Source organism: Podarcis gaigeae, assembly GCF_964106915.1.
Source record: "Podarcis gaigeae genome assembly, chromosome: 4".
In the NCBI taxonomy this organism is placed as follows: Eukaryota; Metazoa; Chordata; class Lepidosauria; order Squamata; family Lacertidae; genus Podarcis; species Podarcis gaigeae.
This window is the reverse complement of record NC_139677.1, coordinates 51221544-51229562: the sequence shown is the minus strand read 5'-3', so window position 1 is coordinate 51229562 and position 8019 is coordinate 51221544.

Here is an 8019-nt window from a genome sequence, read left to right as displayed (position 1 = left end):
TGTGTTTTCCAATACTTTGCGATGAGTATTCTTGCTGCTGTTGTGGCGTACATAAAAAAAGTTCTATCCTCCTTTCGCACCAAAGGCCTCTGGTTTCTTCTGGAAGGTATATTTAAATACCTTTTTCATTTCATTATATATCATCTCCCAAAAGGTCTTAATCTTTGGGCATGTCCACCAAAGGTGAAAGAATGTACCTTCAACCTCTTTACATTTCCAACATTTATTGTCAGGCAGATGATAAATTTTTGCAAGGTGTCAGGCACCACCTGTAAATCATTTTCATTATATTCTCTCTTAAGGCATTACATGCCGTAAACTTCATACCTGTGGTCCATAACTGTTCCCGTCAGCCATCATAATGTTATGTCCAACATCTTGTGCCCATTTAATCATAACAGATTTAACCATTTCATCCTGTGTATTCCATTTCAACAGCAAGTTATACATTCTTGACAAATTCTTAGTTTTAGGATCTAACAATTCTGTTTCCATATATTTGTCTTACATAGTTTTAAAGGACTGGAAACACATAGCTGAGCAAACCAGGCTCTTTCATGATGTCTGGTGGTAAACCATGCAATTGTGTTTGTGTGGTTTGATTCTTTTTAATATTCATTTCAAAGTTTACATTTTCTTATAGAAAAATAACACTCTTATAAAGAGTACTTTTTATTACTATACAACCAGCCTCTGGACTCCACAAACACTAATATTTTCAGGACTTTAAAATCTGGTGCACACTAAAGCAGCAGTGCATATTTATTTTGAAGTAAGTCCCATTAAATTCAGGATTGTTTTGCATAAAAGAATGTGTGAGATCAAACAGTATTGTTTGGGCACAAATCCTACATATGCGAACATAAGAAGAGTCTGCTGGATCATGCCAATGCCCCATCTAATTCAGCATCCTGTTCTCATACAGCAGGCGCACAGATAACTGTGGGAAACCAGTAAGCAGGCCCCAAACACAAGAGAACTCTGCTCTCTTGTGATTTCCAGAAACTGCTATTCAGAAGCATTATTTCCCTCATGTGGGAGGAAGTTCCACAGTTCATACAGCAAGTTTCTTTTAACTCTACAGTATCCTTTTTGAGGTGACCAGTAATATACACAGTACAGTAGTACCTTGGTTGTCAAACGGCTTGGCTCCTGAACAAATCGGCTCCCAAAAGCCGCAAACCTGGAAGTAAGTGTTCAGGTTTGTGAACATTTTTCGGAAGCTGAACGTCCGACGTGGCTTCCGATTGAGTGCAGGAAGCTCCTAGAGCCAATTGGAAGACGCGCCTTGGTTTTCAAACAGTTCCGGGAGTCGAACGGACTCATGGAACGGATTAGGTTCGACAACCAAGGTACCACTGTATTCAAAACACAGTTGCAACATAGATTTGTATAATGGCAATAGTACTAGCAAGTTGTCCCTAATAGGACCTGCCCCTATTTAAAAGTCATGGTTGGAAGTGAAGGGGCCATTAAGTGTGTTGTACATGCGGGGGGGGGGGGGGAGGCTGGGAGTGAGTGGAAGGCAGGCCTTTGGGAGGCAGAAGAACCCACAGATTCCTTATATACTTCTATATCAAAGGATTTAAAGACACAAACATTTCTCTCAGAGTCTTTCTTTAGCAAAGTCAATGCAAACGTAGAAATCAATGGGGCCTAATTTGTGATTAATATGACAGGGCAAAAACACAGCATATAACAAATGGTGCTGAATGAAGAAAGCCAACAGTTCTGGAAAAATAGGACCAAACTGTTATTCATGCATCACCGATTGCTAAATGAGATTTTGTTGATGAAATTGTTTTCACTGGTTTACTTGAGTGGTGTGTGCTCTATAGGATGTTTAAGACTGCAATCCTATGCACTTCTTCATAGTAAACCCCATTGAACAAAGCGAGATTTGCTAGTTTTTAGTAAATATGCATATAGGCTTATGTTTCAAACTTTGATTCATTCATATAGGTTTATTGGCTTAAAAAGAAAAACAAATAAAATCTTCCATTTCAGAGTAAATCAAGCAGGCTTTTAGAAATCAAGCATTAATTACTACATTTTAAAAAAGTTTCTACCCTGAATGTGACAGATTGGATGCTAAGAAAACTCATGTAATAGTCCCCATTGCAATCTGGCTTTCAACTAATTAAGAAAAACACCCTTTCCCTAAATCACACAAGGAGTCCCTCTTAAGAAAAAAAAAGTTTCATAACAGCTGAAAACTGCTTTCTATTTTTGATGATTAAAACAACAGGAATGTAAATGACAAGTAGAGATCTGCAAGACATTGAAGTGAGGAAAGAGCAGAAAAGAGGGGGCTTTCCCTTCTGTCCATCTCTGTTATCCATTGTAGCCTGGTTGACACATAATGCTAATGCATGACTTATTAACCAGCTGCTCAACAGCTTAACTGTGATTTGTTTATTGCAAGCAAACAACAAACCCAATCCATGGTTTACTGTTGACTTATGAACTTAGATTTCTTTCAACTATCGCTTATCATTGTGTATGATCCCAGCACTCTTCCTTAACCATGGTTTGTTTGCCACCCCTCTCCAGGCACTAACCAAGCCACAAAGGCACAAGGCAAGAACAGCTGTAAAACAAAACAAACTTTGGAGAAGCAAGCCATGGTTTGTTTGATCACTTGCACAACTCACCATGTCTCATCTGGAAGCTACCTAAGGCATCTGGATTTTATTTTTTTTAAGCTATACGAATAAATGCAAACATTAAAATATTCGATTTTGGGCTTTCATTATGAGTAAAATATCATATGCACACTGGGATTAACATTCACATGGAACACCAAATTTCATGGAGGTGAGGTATGCGAGGAGGAAGAGCTACAGCAAGCGTGGGGGACCTTTTTCAATAACCTTCTGAGGGCCACAAGCCAGTGATTGGCAGAGCCAGAGGCGGAAGCTGGCAGAGCACCTTTGCTCAGTAGACTAGTTTCTCTATCCTCCATCAATGCAAGGAAGAGGCAGTACAAAAGTTCAAGTAACATTACGACCAGGCAAGAACACTCAGGATGCAAAGTGGGGCCCAGTGGGGCCCATGACCTGGGGAGAAGTTTGAAGGCCCGATAGAGGGCCTGTAGAGCTGTCTTTGGCCCTGGGTATGAGGTGCCCCTCTTCTGGGCTACAGGCAGGGTGAGTAACCGTTATACCATGGCCCCCATCACTCCAAGCTGCGCCTAACGCACACATTCATGAATGTGTGAATAATCTGTAAACTCTCCCACTCCTGGGTCTTCGAAAGATGGCATGTCTGCATTGTGTAGGAGTCTGCTCAATTTTGCTCTCTAACAAAAGGATTAAGGAATAGGAACAACCCAGCACCAGAGTCTGTGAAGCAGAGCTGGCAGAGTGAAACTGAAATATATTCTTAAGCCATCTGTGGTGCACTGCAGAATTAACCCAAGCCTTTCCGTATCAGCCGACTAGCTTGTGCTGTAAATAAACCAAACATTCAGCCTATACACACAATTGACTAAGAATAGACCAAGCAACCCCACGTTAAGTAAGACCCAACAGCTGAAAAACTTGCTCTTGAAATCAAAAAGCTGGGTTTTCATAGAGCAGAAGTGATCTCTCAGATCAGTTGCCTGAGGGCAGGGGTGCAGGAAGCCTGGAAGGGGAAGGGTGAGTTGCACCAGCACTGTAGTCAGTCAGACTTCCTTATTATACTTCCACATTCCTAGGCGGGGTATTTGGTGGGGGGGTGGGCGAGGCACATAGCACCAGGCAGTCCCATTGACTGGTGGAGAGGATACTGTGAAGGCCAGGCCAGGGGAAGGGGAAGGGAGTGAGTTCATGCACCTGATGAAGTGAGCTCTAGTCTGCAAAAGCTTGTGCCATAATAAATGTGTTGATTTTTTAGATGCCCCAATACCCTTTGGCTGCTTCCAGCCGTTTATTGAGCTTTCATTCTGATCTGTTTGCACAAGGTTCGTAGGGAGATTGAGCAATGTTGTCTATTTATTGAACAATCATTCTGATTTCTCTTCTTTGATAGTTCTTGAATCTTCCCACCACACTTGCCATCTTCTCAGCCACACCAGTGTGGTGCACCACACTCCTTGAGAACCAATGTGTAAAGATGTATGCCAGACCCGTCTAATCCCTGAATCCAGCAAGTGTTAAAAGCTAGCTATGCCTTCTAATTCTTGGAATAGCCAACTAGCTTCCTTAATGAGCTGGTGGGGGATTTGGTGCAAGGCAGCAAATGAGTGGAGTCCCCTCCTTCAACAGACAAAGCCACAGTTGAAAGCTGAGAGTTTTCCAGTAATGCAACCTTGAAGTAAAGCAGCAAGCTGAAGGAAGAATCTGAGTAACATTTGAGAGCAATGATTTCTGTTTGAATCCAAGGCTGGGCTGTGGCTCTGGGTGAAACAATACCCTTTTGGGGTGTTGATGCTGTAAAACCCTCCATCATAGACTCAAGTTGTATACCGGTATAGGTGTAAATAAATCCTATATCCTAAAGACACCAGTCTCTGCTGTGCCTCATTCCAAAAGGAAACATGAAACCTGGGTAAGCGCCTGAAACCCCTGGAATCTTGCACCGCTCAGAGATTAGGGTGGCGTGCAACAATATTTCCCCATAAACTTGCTTACTGCAAAAAATCTGGTTTTAGATGGAAGGTTTGTTGCGAAAGAGTACCAAATTAACTGTTAATTGTGCAACATGAACTTGCTGGGATGTGACATATCTGAAAGTATCAAGTGTAGAAAAAACCTTTGTTGTGGTGGCAACACAGCTACGCAGCTGTTCTGGAAAGAGGCAATAGTTAATTTTTAAAGAGAAAGGTATGGTCTGGAAGCTACAGCCTTTGCCCTCAAGGTTTTAATCTAAGGTCTGGTGGCAATTAGCTAGTGGTAAAAGAAAGTCAACCTGTTTATGCTCTGGTTATTTATCCGAGGGCTGAGATAAGGATTAGTTCAAGAGGTGAGGGTCTTCTGGGTACCTGTCCCCAAGGGCATCTTCTCTGACTCTCAGTATTCATGAGTGTTCATGCCAAACTGCTTTTGCCCTGTTCTTCACTTGAGGTTTTCTTTCTTTTTAAAGGGCGTTTCCAGGTGACCCGTTTATTGAGCATTCATCTGGATTGGTGTGCAGGGATGTTAGATGATGTTGCACCAAAGAAAGTGTTATCAGACACTTTCCACTACATTTTTCTGTCATTTTCTTTATCACTAAAAGTCTGATCTTTGGGGGAAGCAGGTTTGTTGCAGAAGTCATCCAATTCTGCTTTAATTCTGCAACTTGAATTTCCCAGTGTGTGAAAGAATCCCATCCAAAAATAGGGACAGTTTGGAAGTGCCAGATGAATATAAGAAAACTGCACCAGAATATGTTGACGAGGTTGGCCACTGTTTAAAGCTATCTATCTGTATTGCTTCTGAGACTTTTTACTGGTGGGTGCCAAAGTTACTATACTGAGCTCTTCTGAAATGCTTTCTGCAGCATGGTCCTTGCTATCTCTAGCCAATAACCTTTCCCCTAAATACCAGTGTTTCAGTTGCGAGGTCACCTCTTTCCCTAGCATTTAAAGATTGCATACAATGCAAAGCTTTTTCTTCAGGGTTTTGCGAGAAGGGGCTTAAAAACGAAATAATAGCACTGAATGAAACAGAATTCGGAAACATTTTGCCAGTTTTTACAATGAGCTCGGTGTCAGTAGGCCATTTTATGAATTGTTAAAGAAAGCTGCAAAAGGAAATAAAATGACAACAACCTTGTTCTTGGAAAATGGCAACAGGAGAAATGTGTAACATCAGCACTTCCATGGTTCTGTTTATTCCGACTTGTAATGTTAGTCATGCAGCTGTCCATCCCTGTTGGTCTCAGATATAAAAAAGACACACAAAGAGACTTGCAGGAGCAGACCACAGGCTGCAGAAATACAGCATCATAAAACCATCTTAATTCCAGCATAAAACGAGTAAGGAGTAAAGACGAAAAATGCCTACCTGCTATAAACTAAAAGACATAGGTTAGGAGAACGAAAAGGCCCCTGTGCCTGGCATCAAACAATCCATAATGTGGGTGTCAGGTAAGCGCCCCTGGAGAGGGCATTCCATAAATGGGGTGCCAGCTGCCTCATTTCATTAGGGGGAAGAACCGTAAAAAAGAGCTTTTCCCCACCTTTTGGAGGACTGGAAATTTCAGACAATTACACAGAAGGGAATGCATTCCGTTTCCCACCCCCAAATTTAGCAAACCACCACCCTCACAAGCTCACCAAATTGATGGCTGTTGCTAATGTCCATCCAGCTCATTGTGGCTGCTTTTTGTCATTTTCCACATCAGCTGCCTGCTTGTGGTAAACAGGTTGCCTGACTAAACCCCTGGATTACCACAGCAACCCTCCTCCTTGACATAGGCATTGGGGCAGTGCATAAAATTGGTGGAGACACTGTGGGGAAAAGGTGCTTGTGCAGGCCAGTGTGGTATGTGCAGATCTCTTCCTCCAAGAGCCCTTTACACCTCTTGGCTGCAGCTTTAGGAGTTGGAACAGATTCCCTACTGACTCCCTCCCTTGCTTTTCTCTGCTGCTGCAGCAGCTGCAGCAGCTGCGATATCATCTGTTCACTGTGCTGACTGAAGAGTAGAGTTTGGTTTGTTCAGCAGGATTTTGCACCAGGAAGTGGAACATTCTAATTCAGGCACCACCAGAGAGGAGGACGGGAGTGGGAGGGGTAGAGATGGCTGGTTTATCCCTAAATTTAGCATGTGTGCAGATAGTACGGGTTAGACAAGTCAGATGCCCAACTTGCTTTTGCCAGAGACGAGACAGGCACTGCTTTCAGTATATAGCACTTGATTCATGTGAGTCCTAATGTCCTGTATTAGGACTTTAAAGAATAATAGCATGGAAGCAAGGAAGAAATCAACGTAAAAATGCTAAATTAAACAGTGCTGCAAAGACAAACATACTGCATTTTCAATACAGGGGTGGGTTTTCTTATAAATGTGGTTGTTGGTATTTATAAAAATTATTTTAATCACATATACTTTTCTACATATTGTTTTTTGGGTCTGTGGAAGGTTGCTACTGGTCAGCGGTGCAGGAATACAGCACAATCCTGTTGGATACTACGTTAGCAAAAATGTGGTTGTGGAGGTGTACTAACTCCTGGGTCATGCAGTCCAGTGCTACAACAACTCTTGCATAGCAACTTCTGAGGCACTACCCTACGGTCACCTTGAGTACCATGGAACCAATTATATTACAAACCAGAAGATATACTAGGGATGGAAAACCTGTGGCTTTCCTGTTGTTGATGGACCGCAACTTCCAGTGGCTTCAGCCAGCATGGACAATGGCGAGGGATGAAGGGAGCTGCAGTCCAAACAACATCTAGAGGACCATAGGTTCCTCATCCCTATAGTATATGATGAATTTCAGGGTTTCACTGAGAATCACGAGCCAAGTAATAAGCAGCATTAATTAATGCTTGTATTTCTACTATCTGTTGCATTAATACAATCATCTCACCAAAATGGGTAAACGAGCATTAAAATGGTAAATGTGATTCAATGAAAGTTAAGTGTAACGTGATGCACCTGGGGGGGGGGGGGGGGAAACGAGCCTAACTTCACATTGGGGTTTAAGCTGTATAGAATCAGGATGTTAGTGGTATAAATGTATTTAAGACAATAATTTATTTATTTTTGCAAACCAGGCTCTTAACAACACATAACAGACATAAAATGCAGGGCAGAGAAATGTATATAGCATACAAAGCAAACATTATTAAAAGCACAATCCTATACATCTCAGAAGCAAGCCCCACTTACTTCAATGAGACTTACTCCCAAGTAAATGGGCATGAGATTGCAGCCTAAATCTAATTTCTGCAACATCATAGATTATATTAATGCAAAACTCCTGTCAAACTAGGTTGCTCAATACTAAAAAAAAAAAAGTAGAAAAGGGTGTGTGTGAAATATATATTTTTAAATAGTATGTGACTTGGATGCAATCTGGTGTTTCCAAAAGAAAGAATAAATTTC